The sequence below is a fragment of the Motacilla alba genome, chromosome 13, assembly GCF_015832195.1.
Source record: "Motacilla alba alba isolate MOTALB_02 chromosome 13, Motacilla_alba_V1.0_pri, whole genome shotgun sequence".
Classification (NCBI taxonomy): Eukaryota; Metazoa; Chordata; class Aves; order Passeriformes; family Motacillidae; genus Motacilla; species Motacilla alba.
This window is the reverse complement of record NC_052028.1, coordinates 1,316,064-1,329,605: the sequence shown is the minus strand read 5'-3', so window position 1 is coordinate 1,329,605 and position 13,542 is coordinate 1,316,064. Positions and strand designations below refer to the sequence as shown.

General features: G+C 48.9%; 1 protein-coding gene across 3 annotated transcripts in view; it reads left to right on the top strand.

Annotated features, from left to right (window-relative positions):
- The window catches only part of SIL1 (SIL1 nucleotide exchange factor), a 92,296-nt gene that overhangs the window by 2,836 nt on the left and 75,918 nt on the right, over positions 1 to 13,542 (top strand). Inside the window, exons 1-2 of one of the 3 annotated variants that reach the window (XM_038150218.1) lie at positions 480 to 566; positions 1,261 to 1,423. The exons of 1 other annotated variant lie outside the window; for it this stretch is intronic. The gene's annotated coding sequence lies outside the window, so the exon portion shown is untranslated. Of the gene's footprint in view, positions 1 to 479; positions 1,424 to 13,542 lie in introns of those variants that run through there. One more of the 3 variants, XM_038150219.1, reaches the window with a different exon arrangement.

The following is a 13,542-nucleotide window of genomic DNA, read 5'->3' as shown; positions in this document are numbered from 1 at the left end:
TGCCCTTGCAGCAAACTGAGCAGCAAGCTTGTCTCTTGCCTTCATAGAGAGGGGAGCCCCGTGGCTGGTTGTCCTTGTAAGTAAACCTTGTTAAAATCTGAGAGCTGGTACTGGCCCTGGAGGGAGCAGGGATGGAGAAACCCCTCCACAGCTGGTATGGGGCAGCATGCTTTTTATACTGCAGACTGCTCTGCTGGCTGCCCAGACCCTCTGGTTTGTCTGTAACTCAGAACTGATACCCAGCATGGAGCCCAGAATTGGGTATTTTATGTTCCTGGATCACAGAGTGGTGTTCAGCTCTTTGGAGCTGTGGTGTCACAGCGTTGGCACATTTAGTCTGGTCCCCAGTTTTCCCCAGGTTCCCTCTGTCTGGAGAGCTTTCCCCTGGACTCTGTTTGTGTACTTGATCTTTGTTTGTGCTGTTTCCAAGTGCACTTCTTTGCATTGTTTTCCTTACTTTTCTTTCTATTGATTTGTAGGTGTTTTGGGAACTTTTCTTCAGTTTATCAATTCCGATCATGACCTCCAGAGTGCTTCCAGCTCTTAACTCCTGGGCATCCTTTCAGGTTTTATAAAAGTGCTTTCTCTTCATTGTTCAAACTATTAATGGAAAGGTTGAACAGAAACAGACCCGGGCTGAACTCCCAGAGCTCATACACAAGGATTTCTCTTGTGGTGACAGGGAATTGCTGATAGCTACCCCTCAAGTGTGCGGGGTTGAGTTGCTTTGGTTGGTCTTTTTTTTTCTTACTAATGAGCACTGGGCCTCATGAAGGTGAGCTCACCCAGACCCAGCTCCTCTGGCTTTTGAAAGCATCAGATGGATAGAGTGAAAAGCCTGCTTTGTGCTGGTCAGAGGTGTGATGGGCAGGTCTCCGTAGTGGGGGACTGTGCTCTCCCTCTGAAGGCTCAGGTGATTTTTAAGAGCTTTCATGAACTTTGTTCACCTGAGGCTTCTTGCTGACGCTTGCTGGGACTGGCACAGCTCCGAGACAATCCTCAGCCCTTCTTCCCGCTCAGAGCTGCCTCAGCAGTGGGCTGTGCAGGGCGGAAGTTGTGTCCAGCATCTCCTGCTCCCCTTTTCTCTCCATAGGTCTGTCCTCAGTTGAGAGTTAGGCTTGTCTGTATGTGGCTAAGGTAGCAAAAATGCATTTTTCTCCTCAAGCAATTCCAAGTTCCTTGTGTGGTTGCTCTTCTCTGGAAAAGATAAAACTACTTGTTCTGGAGAAATTAATGACACTCATTTTTATTCCTAAATAGCGTGTCACAGTGGGTGTGGTTGCAGGATACCTCATTGCACCAGGCCTCTGTTGTCACCTCAGTGCCAGCTGCTTAAGGAAGAGGAGTTACTTGAGCTGAAATAGATGTCACTGGATTAAACGTCACTGGCCAAGCAGGACCAGCTCTACCCTCCCTGAGTTCTGTGAGTACTGAGCTGCTGGGCTCAGCTGCCTGAAGTTGAAGAATTGGTCATTTTCTGAAGTGCTGTTCCATCTTTCTTTGCCCATGGGTGTAACTGTGGCGTGAAATTTGGGCCCCACCGAATTTAAGCACAACACAGGATTCCTCTGTGGTGTTCATGTCTTCCTCCTCTCCAGGCTGGTAACTTGTGCTACCTAGCTGTTCACTCCAGCTGTGCTTCCGGGACACTATCAACAGGATGGAGACTCTGTGCCTTCTTTGTTCTCCTCTTTTGGTCCATGGCTGATGGTAGAGTCATGGAATCATGGAATATTCTGAGTTGGAAGGCATCTACAAGCATCATTGTGTCCAACTTGGTGGATGCCCTGCCCTAATTTCAGTTCCAGGGGAGAAAATTTAGTCTCCCTAAAACCTTCCTATGGCTTCTGTTGGATTCTTCCTCACTTTTCTCCAGGGGGCTGTGTGCTGTGGTTAAATATGGATGGAAAGGTTGTGTTCCACTCTGGATTACGGCTGAATCTCAGTGGTGGATAAATTGCATCCCAAGTCCAGTTTGCAAAGCCCTTTGGGCTTCATGGGCTGCAGGAAGCTGTATTTTATTCTAGATGTGTGTTTGCTGATAATTCTATAGGATTTGCAGACAGCAGGTTGTAAAAGCCCTGATTATACTGGTTCCCTGTGCAGTCAGACTCTGCCCAAATAATTCAAGTGCCTGCTGCAGAGAGAGGGAAAGGAAGATGGAAGGATGATTTAGAAATCTCTGGAGTAGATGGGAAAAAGATGTATATGTTGATGTGAAGGAGATACCAAGCCACATATGTGCCTTTCAGCATCTAAATAAAAGTCGGGATTTTTAAAATGGTTGCCTACTTAAAGCCCATATAATTGCTTTAACGAGAGGTTTTAAAGGTTTAACTTAATTTTAGAATTTTTATTTCAAGTGTCCTTCCATTAAATTAACTTTTTGAATGCAGAATGCTTTAATGTCTTCTGTGTTGGTGCTCATTTGCAAGAAATCTCTGCACAGTTATTTCTTATGTACCAGTTAAATCTATCAGCCAACAGATGTCAACTGTAGCAAAAATGCTATAATAATATTATTGTCTAATAATAGTTATAATGATTCTAATTACCTGGTGCAGCTTTAAAGAGAGGCAGATTCAGAGATGAGTGCAAAGGAGGTGTTTAACCTTGAACTGCAGAAGCAGGGCTCTTCCAGAAGTGCCTGTGCTGTGCCCCCTCCTCCTTGTCGGATATCCCCCTCCCTTTATTTCCTGCAGCAGACTGGGAGCAGCACTCTGGTGTGTTTTTAATGTTCAGACCTCATTCTGGTTGTGCTCAAAGAGTGCTGGCAAGCTGAGGATGAGCACGTTTCCTGCAATACCTGGGAGTGTGAAGCCTGCTCATTTTCAGCCTCTGTCTGCCCTGCTCTTGGCGTGCTCCCACTGCCTGATGATTGTGGCACTCGAGGATTGCTCCCACCTCGGGAAGGCTGCGGAGCCTCAGCAATCTCCATCCTCTCTGCAAGCTGCTTGTGCTGCTCTTAACTGTCAGGGGTGGCTTTGCCACAGCCTGGGAAGCAGAAAGCCAGAGTCTCCTGATGGGAGGGCGTTTAGGGGTGTGCAGGTGAGTGGCTGTGAGTTGTTGATCCCTATAGAGGCTTTGGTGTGGGGGTAAGAGAGCACTGAGCTGGTACTTGAGTGCTGTGCTTGCCTTTCCTTCGACAGTCTGGCCCCACAGAGCCTTGTCAGAATCTCCTTCCCCAGCTGCTCCATGTGCCAGCTCTGTTACATCACTCCCCATGCCCTTTCACCACCGTATTTTTCCTTTAGGAAGGATCCTGGGCTGCATTTGCTGTATCCCTGGGGTTTTTTCCTGATGTTGCTGAGTGCTGTTAGTGCCTTGGGGTCCCAGTGCTCATTGTGGCTGTAGTGTAATGGATCCCCTTGTGTCACAGCTGCTCATTTAATCCTGTGGCATGCAGGGGTGAGGAGTCCCTGGCTCACAGACCAGCAGCCTTTCCACAGAAGAAGCTCTGCGTGGGCTGGAAGTTGACAACTTTCAAAGATTATATGCTGAACCTTCTTCCTATAAATAATTGATTCACAGGCTGATGAGAACTACAGGAACTTGTCTCTCAGTTGTTGCTCCTTGGCATGGACAGCAGCTGGAAATCTACTGTTTTCCTATAAAATGGATCCAGAAGTGCTCTTACAAGGTTTTATTTATTTCCAGCCTGCTCTTAGGCTGACCTGCTCTGCTTCTCTGGAAAGCCCTGCCTGCCAACACCTGTAGCACACCTTGTTTCAGGGCTTGTGCTGCTGAGAGCTCTGCCACCTTCAGCCTTTCCCTTGGGCAGGTTCAGCCTTTTCCCTTGGGGAGGTTCAGCTTTCCCTTGGGGAGGTTTGCCTTCTTGCTGGAGTCAGTGTGTGTGTGTGTGTTGGTGCATCACCATGGAGATGAGGCCACAGGAGCTGCAGGGCGCAGCCTTTTGCAGGCTCACGTGAAGAAGGATGTGGTAACAGGCTCTTCTTATTTAGGGAAAATGATTTCTTGGAGTAAATAAATTGTCAAAGAACACTTGGCATCAGCTCAGGTGCTATTAAGGAGAAGATCTCTTGAAGCCAGAGCTGTGAGGCTCATGCAATATTCACCTGCTTTGCTGTGTTCCGCATCAGGCATTGCTGCTGTGCCCAACGCTGACTCACTGACGCACTTGTGCTTTTACTTACCCCGAGATAACAAAGCTCCTGTTGCTTTTCTCCTCCCTGTGTACGTATTTCTCATCCTGCCACAACAGCACCTTCCTGCATCCCTTTCCTTGGCCACTGCATCCAAGCTTTCAGTGTTTCAAGTGGTTATGAGGCTTCATTTCCCGTGGCTGCTGCTGCTTTGGCCGAGTTTGCAGAGGACGTGGAGGGTGTGTGGTTGCAGTGAGCTCTCCCCCATGCAGAAACACCTCTCTGGGTGTAGCATACCCCAAAACCCTGGTCTGGTCATGCAGACATTCTTGGGGGGCTGGGGACACTGCCCTTTCTGTGTGTCTGCCCCTGGCACACTCTTTTCTTTCTAGTTTCTTATGGTGGCGTCTTCAGGGGTCCCAGGATGAGGGAAGAGACGAGAATCTTGACTCCATGTTTCAGAAGGCTGATTTATTATATTATGATATATATTATATTAAAAATGCTATATTAAAACTATACTAAAAGAATAGAGAGAAAGGATTAATCAGAAGGTGAGACAGGAATAGAAAGGAATGAATAACAAAGGCTCGTGGCTGACCAGAGAGTCTGGCCCAGCTGCATCTTTGGTTATTAAGTAGGAACACCTCACATGGACCAATCCCAGATGCACCTGTTGCGTTCCACAGCAGCAGATAGTTACTGTTTACATTTCTTTCCTGAGGCTCCTCAGCTTCTCAGGAGAAGAAAATCCTAGCAAAGGATTTTCATACAAATGTTGTGGTAACAGTTTCTGGTACACAGAACGCTCCCATCAAGGTCTGGAAGAGCCCTGTGGCAACTCTGCCTCATTGCCTCCACGTCTCATTCCAGACTTCATCTGTAAACATCTCTTTGCCCTTGCTAAAAACACTGTCTCTTAATTTCTCTCTGCAGGAGTATTATTTAATTTGTAACAGTTTTAGGACGTTATTTGAAAAATCCGATATGAAGCTGTATTTCATTTACTGTAATGATCCACTAATGCAGGCATATTTCAAAGGCAGGCGATGCAGTACTGTGGGGTTTAATTAAATTTTGTTTTTCAACTGAGCATCAATAGACAGACAATAACAAATGGTGGACAATATGCATACAGAACAAAGTCTCTTCATTTTCCTTTTCAAGACTGTGGAAGTGAAAATGTATAGCCCTTAAAATGGACTTGGCTTGCTCACAACTGCTGCTTTAGTGTAGTTAACTCACTTCAGGAGGAGTTTTTTCTTCTTACTCTTCCTTAATTAATTTTCTTGCTCTCTTCCTGCCCACAAAATAAACTCTTACACTGTGGAAAATTTCCAGCAGGAGCTGTGGGTGATCTAAGTGCTTCTGCAAGTTCTGCATGTAGTTTTGAATACTGTGTTGATACCGAGTGTGTGATGGCTCCTCCAGATGGGCCCTCCTGAGGCTGACAGAACAGAAGGGCTGGGTGTGAGGTTCCTGTCTCTGGGAACTGGACATGGCATGTGCCAGCCTTGGAAAGGGAGGGAAAAATGGTGTTGCTGCCATGGTTGTACTCAAATCAGGAATCAGCAAGTGGCTCTGGAGTGCATTTTGTTCCTCTTCTCCCAGCAAGCGTGGGGTAATCAAGTACAGAGTGTATGTGGGGAAGCTCGGGAAGAGCTTCCACGTCAGCAGGAGGCTTCTGGGAACCATCTGAGTACTCACAGCGTGGCACTTGGACACGTGTTCTTGGGTAAAGAAATTTGTCACTGGTGCTGTAAATGGGCTCCTTTGTTCAGATTTGAGGAGCAGGGTGAGATGAGGTGGCTGAGGCAGATTTGGTTTCTCCAAGTGTCTGGAGAAATTACCATTGCTCAGGAACAGAACCAGAGTTTCCTGAGGAACCTGATGTGAGTGTGACTCCCACTGCACTCCAGCCCTCTGATTCTCTCAGAAATCTCTCAAAGGCAGAGAGCTGAAAAAAACATTAATTTTTCAGAAGAAGAGTCTCCATTCAGAGATAGGAGTTCAAGCCATGTCCTGGGTTGATGCCTAAAGCTTTGCCTGCTTAACCTGCCTTCAAAGGCCGGGGACAAGGGCTGTGCCTGGAGCTGGAACTGCTTTCCACCACTGAGCTGGGCTGGATCACAGTCCAGAGAGCTGCTGGCTGGAAACTGGAGCATGCACAGGCTAGGAATCTGGGGGAACCTGACTCCTGATGTCTGTGCAGCTGTAAGTGCCTGAAAAGCATGGCTGGAAATGACAGACTGGAGTCTGTAACCCCCTCCTCCTCCCCGGGATCTCGGTGTAACACTTGCCTGTTCCAGGCACAGCCTGTGTTTGCTCCTTGCTGGAAGCAGCGCTGCGAGTCCTTTGCACTCTCCTGGTGCCTGGGCCGGCTGAGTGTTGTGTTCTGAGCTGGGTGAGAGGCTCCTGCAACGATGGATGGGGTCCTGTGCTCCTGCCAGTCCCTGTGGCTGGAGAGGAGTCCTGGTAGAGATGAAAGGGATATAAATACAACTTGTCATCAGGCACTGGATGCTCTTTAAATAAACTGTGAAAACCCCACACAGGTGAGGTTTGTACTGGCCCTGCTAATGCTGGGGCAATGCCCCATGCCTGATTCCTTGTTCTTCCCTTGTTCTTTGCTTTAGGTTGCCTGATTTCCCATTTGCTCACTTCTTTTTGTTGATAGGCAGTATCAAGGTTCTGTTGCTGGGGTTTGGGTCAGGAGGTTGCTTTCTGGTGATTTGAAGCAAAATGTCCAGCTTCTCCTCTCCTTCCTTTGCATCTCCTGCCTTTCTCCCTGTGGCTGCTCTCACTGTGTCACATAAACTAATCTTCTTCCAGCCAGGAACCTCAGGCCTCTTGCAGACTCACTTTTATGGGGCCATTATCCATCATCTGTAGAAGGAAAGGCTTTCCTGGCTATGGCAGGGCTCAGGTGGCTGCTCCCAGATGGAGCACACTGGATCATCTGGAGCCAGCAGCTGAGCCCTGGGCTGAGGGATGTGCCCTCTATGCAGACCAGGGAGTGCTTGAGCCTGGTCTTTGCAGGAGCAGGTGAATGATTTGAGATCCTCACAGTACTGCTGGCATGATTTATTATTGCAGAAGTGCCCACAGCAGTTTTAGGGGTTTGCTCTGCCCAGCAGGATCACAGACAAGGACGTGCCTGGGCCCCGTGCTTTAGTGGTTCCTGGAGGACTGTGCAGCAAATGGGACCTGTGAGGGGCCTCAACACAAGGGCACAAGCCAAATGCATGGGAAACTGCAATGGTGCTTGGGAATGAACAAAAAAAAAAGTCTCTAGTACTATTTAAAATGAAAAATTAGTAATCTGTAATTCAGTTTTGAGGGAATTCTTGTAGCAGGAGAGCATGTGCTGGCTGGGAGGGAAGAAGCACTTGCTCAGACAAGTGATAATCCATTGCAGCCCATTCCAGACACCTGATAGATACCAGCCTTCCTCAGGCCTCCTTGGGATGAGCAAGGTGCTGTGCCACTGGATGAGGAATGTGGAGTTTCTGGAGTATGTGGAGTGATAATTTAAACACCTAATCCTTGTTCCTAATGGCAACTGCTGGAGGCTGCCTGGTGTGAGGGTGCTGCACAACAAGATGTCTCACAATGATGTCTCACAACAAGAAGTGTGCTGGGCTCCACAAGCACTCGGGGCTGACACCGGCCGGCTCACTTCCTTGGATTTCTCCTTTGGAGTTTGGCAGCCGTCTGCTTCAGGGAGCACAGTGGCCTCATAAGAGTTTATTTGATCTGACACATGACAAATTGTTTCTGCTGGCGGCTACTTGAGGCACAGTCTGTTCACTGGCAGCCGCGGCTCTGTGGGCGCTGGGAAGTGGAGGAAGGCAGCCCTGCCTCCTCCTCTTAGGAAACATCACTGCAGGGAGCGTTGCTTTGACCTCCCTGCCATCCCAGCCTCTCCTCTGCTGGTTGGTAATGGCGCTGTTGGCAAGGATTATCAATGTTTGTGTGCTGGGTGTGTCTGCAGGTGCTGGTTGTGGCTCCCGTGGCGTGTTGGCTGCGGGGCAGAGGAGAACCTGTGTTCTGGAACCAGACCCAGTTGCCACTAAAAACGCTTTGTTAAATTCCTTTTTTTAGGACACCCTTTTAGCTCTGCAATGAGCAGCAGAATATTACATTCCTCAGCAGAATAAAAAGTACATGTCCCCTGTGAGATAGTGTAAATACATTTTATCTGTTCTATTACCTGCAGTTTTCAGAATATGTCCCCTAAGCATTTTAATCTTGTTTTCCAGAGTTGTCTCAGAGTGAGGAATTGCTCCTATTTGCAACTTTGGGAATGATTACTTGTTCATTAATTTCTTCCCTTTCCTGCTGTCCATCTATTATTGCTTCCAAGAGAAAAAAAAACCTCTCCGTAAATCTCCTCTGAAACAGGGCTGAGTGCCTGATTAGACAGAGAGTTATGTGTGCTGGGAACGTGTTCCTGGGAGATCATCCTGGAGCTGTGCATGGAGCCCTGGCTGCTGCTGTTCCATGCCCTTGGGCACGCAGAGCCCGCCAGGTGATGCCTTTTCCTTGGTCTTAAAATTAAGAGGCAGACACGGTTAGGGGATAAAGGGTTTTTTTCTTGGTATTTAATAAGGATCTTTATGGTGCACCACTTCACCAAGGTGGAATGTGCTGAAATGCACACGCACAGCAGATCACGTATACAATTTATAGACCTTGCAAATTAGCAGATTTAACAAAGATGCCTCAATGAGAGGCTTGAAGGAATAGCATGATATCTTCCTATTTCAAAGCATTCCTCACTAGATGGGCCTAATTTTAGTTTACAGGATGTATTTTAGAGGGGACCTTGGTTTCTCCAGATAGCGTAGGGCTTTCCAGCCTCCAGCTGAGATGCCTTTAGAATGTTTGGTTTTCTGGCCTAACAGAATGCCAGGTTTATGGTAAGTTATCAGACTTAAGGAATTACAAGTGTGTATGTTAAGGGCACTGAGAATACATGAAAGGTATATAAAAGAAAAAGCAAAAAATCCTCATGGCATCACGGGTGCCCGGGCTGGCTCCCTGCTCCTTGCCCTGGGATGAACAAGCCCAGCAGGCAGCACATGCCAGGGCAGCCGGACATACCTGGAGCACACCTGGAGCACAGTGGCGAGGCAGGAGCTGGAGGTCAGGGCAGCTCCAGCATTTGAGCTGGGCTTTGCTGCTGCCATGCTTTGCCTGCAGTGCTGGGGCTGTTACGAAACAGGATCGAGACAGGACAATGCAGAGCAGTTCCTGCTGCCACGCTTTTGTCCAGCAGCTAAAAGCCAGAGGGTTTTGTAGAAGCCTTGTTTGCTTTGGTCTTTTTTTGCTCTTTCTTTAAGTACAGACTTAAAAGAGCTGGAGACTGGAGGCCACTGTAGTTATTATTTCTTCCTGAATGGCACAATAAATGTACCGTTTGTTCTATAAATGACAGGGTCCTTGCCTCAGAAAACATGTGGCCTGTTCCCACTACTGTTCCCTTTGACATATGAGGAACTGCCCTTGCCTGCCTCTGGGTGCGTGGAGATTTCTCACTTCCTCATTGGGGTCAGTGCCAAAACTTGTATTGACATGTGACGTGTGTGGTCGCTGGAAGTTACTGTGGAGGCTGTCGCTGAAACAGCCTGGATTCACAGAGCAGCTTCATTTAGATGGCAGCTGATGGAGGAGCTCTGCAGAACAGCTGGGTATAAAATCTTTGTGCAGGAGGGGACAGCTGATGGCTGTGGTCATCATGGGAGAAGCTCAGACACATACAGACGTGGTCTGGCAGACCTGTGGTGGATGTGCCGTGTCCCCACCTGCCATGGCACCCCCAGGATGCACAGGCAGCTGCTCAGGATGTTCTGATGTCTCACAGCAGAGAGGAAGGTGCTGCAGGTGCCTCTTTGATCAGAGCTGAGGGTGTGCGTGAGAACAGCCTGCTGCTCACTCTGACAGCAGATTTTGAGCTCTTAGCTTTGCCAGTCATCTCACAGCAAACACCAAGACATGGAGAGTGAAAGTCTGCTTGGGTGTTTGCAGAGCCAGTAGGTGCAGTGACAGCCAGGACTGTCAGAGGAAGAACCCTCTGTGGACCAGTGCTGCTCATCTACTGAGATATGCCAGTCCATGAAATGGCTCTTTATAGGGTGTCCCACCAAAAGGATTTTCCTTTTAAATGTCTGGATCTCCTGCTGTTGGTCTGAGCTCCAGATGAGAAACAGTGCATTGACTGGAAGGTACTGAGGTTACAAACAGAGTAATTGTCCCTTGGAAGAGAAAATTATGGAGGAAACCCACTCAGAACACATCTCTGTTCTTCTCCTTCCTCAGAGCAGGTTTTGGAGTGCTGTGGCTGAAGGGCAATGGGGATGGAGCTGAAATACTGCTCCTGAGTGAACCCCACAGCTGAGGAGCAGGGAGCCTGGTCATGGAGCCCAGGAGGGACCAGGGAGCTTTACTACCTCTTTAATTCTCTCTCCATAACCCATCAGTGCAGATCTCCCTGGGGCAGCAGAGCATTCCCTGTGAGGGGAGCCCCGTGGTGCTGCGGGTCCTGTGGCGCGCGCGGGGTCCCGCAGGCATTCACAGGAAGGCTGTTTCATAACCTCTGCTGGGATTCATGAGACATTCAGAGACAGGTTCTCCACTTAGTCAACATTTTGTAAGGATTTAAGGCTGAGGAGCTCTTTGAAGCACCGATGCAGCTTGTTCTGCCATGACAAGGTGGAGATGAATGCTGGCGTGACTTCCATTCCCAAGGAAAATGCTCTTTTGCACGGATCACAAGCTGTGGCTCTGCTGCTGTTTGAAAAGACCAGAGGAATCTCAGATCCAGGGACTTAGTGCCTCATCAAAGCCTTCCCATCTGAAGCTGAGGTGCTGGGGAGCTTTAGCTCCATGTCCTTCATGTTTGGGCAGCAGAAGGAAAGAAGGTCCCTGAACCAGGAGTCGCTTGGGGATCAAAGCTCTGCTTAGCAGAGGCTGATGGGGCAAAAAGCCAGGATGGCAGCAGGAAGAACACAAACCCTGTGGAAGATCTGGGCCATCTGACAGCAGACCTCCAGAGAGGCCTGAGAGACCTTCTGCTCTGCTGGAGGAAGGGGGCCAGCATCTCCTCCCAGGGAGGCAGACCTGCAGTGTCCTGGGCTTGACTGGAGCCATTCCGTTGTGCCTGAGGGATTGTTTAATTAAAAAGAATGCTGCACCATCACATTTCAACTGCTTTCTCTGTACATTGCTGCAAGTAACATCTAAAATAGCTCTAAAAGGCAACAAACCATTCCCCAAAGCAGGAGTGGCAGATGAAGAACAGGAGAGGGAAGAAATTATGTTCTCTTTCAGCTTTCTGTGTCTGTGCATTTGCTTCTGCATTTGCAGCCCTTGGGGCTTGTTTTAATTTAAATTTCCTTAGGAAAAACCATGTTGAAGGAATGCTGCCTGCAGTGGCTGGCTGTTCTGCTTTGGCTTTGTCCTGGGGAAGCTTTGATGGCTGGGGAGCAAGAGTTGCTTTTCAGTCTTGGTGGGAAATGCCTGGATAGAGGAACGGCAACCACCACAAGAGTCACTTCTGGATGGTGGGACTGGCAGTCTTTCAGCTCTCCTTTTGTGCTCATTCCCGTCCCAGGGCTTATTTAATTGCTTAACAAAGGCATCATCTGCAACCACTGAGAAAGAACCAGTGCAGGGAAGGAAAAAGCAAACTTGCATCAAGCCTTTCATCCAAGCACGGGGAGATACTGCTGCTGACCTCAGTGTTTGTAACCGTGGTGTCCATGTTGGAATGGAGCAGCTGAGCCCCAGCGTGGGGATTGATGTGTCCAGATTGATGCAGGGACTGGGGACAAAGAGAGAGGACTGGTCCTGAGGGAACCTGTGTGGCAGCAGGTTGTCTTCATCCCCAGAGAGCCCCTTCTTCCCCATCAGGGGTGGGTTTGAGATTGGCTTGTTAGGGCTTTATCCCAGGTTTTGCTGCCAGTCTGGCAGCTCCTGACTGGGTTTGACCCATGAGGTGGATCCCAGTGACCTCTGCCTTTTCAACTGTGAGCTTGCCATAAAACTGGAAGCATGTGGGAGCCGAGCCAGGGCTGGTTATCCAGCCAGGCATCCCATGAAATCAATCCACAAGCTGCTATGCCATGTTATTCCTGACCACATATCCAGAGCATGCACCAGGTGAGCCACACGTTTGCTGCCCATGTGCCATGCTGCTCCCCTGGGTTGTCATGGGGAGTCAAAGCTGTCACCACTGACTGGTGCTCTGTGGAGAGGTGAGAAAATGCATTTTTCATAAAGCTCACACCTCATGGTTCCTGGCAGATCGATAGGGCAGCTGGAGGAGTCCTTTGTGTGCCCACTGTTGGAGCACCTCTGTGCCACGTGCTCTGCAGGGAGTGGAAGGGTTCCTTGGCTTGGCAATCCCCATGGGAAACCTGTAGGCTGAGCTGGGGGTCCTGGCTGGGAGGTTCCTGGCTGGGTCCTGGCTGGGACAGGCTGGGATTCAGCCAGGGGCAGGGATGGTTGTACTGGGCAGGCAGTGTGGTGTGGGTACTGCTGTGGGATTTGTGTGCTGGATCCATCACCACTGGATTTCTATAACACTGAACAGGAATTTTTCACAGTTTCTTAACCTCTTGATTGAGTTTCTTTATAGGGAAGCTGGCATCTGACAGGGGAAGGAGGTTGTTATTCCCTGTGAGAACCACGGGTGAACAGCAGGAACTTGGAAAATACAAAAATCTGTTTCCAGAGAGACTGGGAATAAGCCAGTTAAATCTTTGTCAATTTGTGGGCCCAGATGCAGTAGGGCATCAGGATTCTTCAGGACCTTGTTAGTGCAGCATGTGCTTTCTTTCCTGTTTCTTTCCTGATTCTCCAAGCTTGGGAAAGCAGAGGGGATAAAAACACACGGAATGCTGAGAGGCTCCTGGGATAGTGTGAGGCAAGGTGTCACCTTGCAAATAGGAACTGATGGAAAAGATAGATCTGAGTGAGGGGAGAAAACATCACTTATTGTATGTGCTGTGCATGGGAAATTGCAGCAAGGAGTGGGAGAAGGGAATAGGTACAGGCAGGACGAGAGGTGTTTTTGGCTGGGATTCGGGGTGGTGGGGAGGTGAGGAGGAAAGGAAAAGCTGTGTCATGTGGTTGATGTCAAGCAGTGTAACAGCTTTTAGAAAGATGTTTGTCCTGAAGGTCCCTGTGCATCTCTCATCTCCGGGCAAGTCCTAAAGTCCTAAATTGGAGCAAATCAGCACCAGCGCTCTGGTGTGGGCCCAGAGGTCCCTGCCAACCCCAGAGCTCTGAGGAACGAGTGTCATGTGGTGTGCAGGCAGAGCAGAGCCCTGTGAGAGCAGCTGCCAGAAATTCAGAGAGATGCACTGCTTATAAATAATAAATGATAAATTCAGCCTCTGATCTCCGAGGCACGCTCTGCTTCTGCACACTCCGT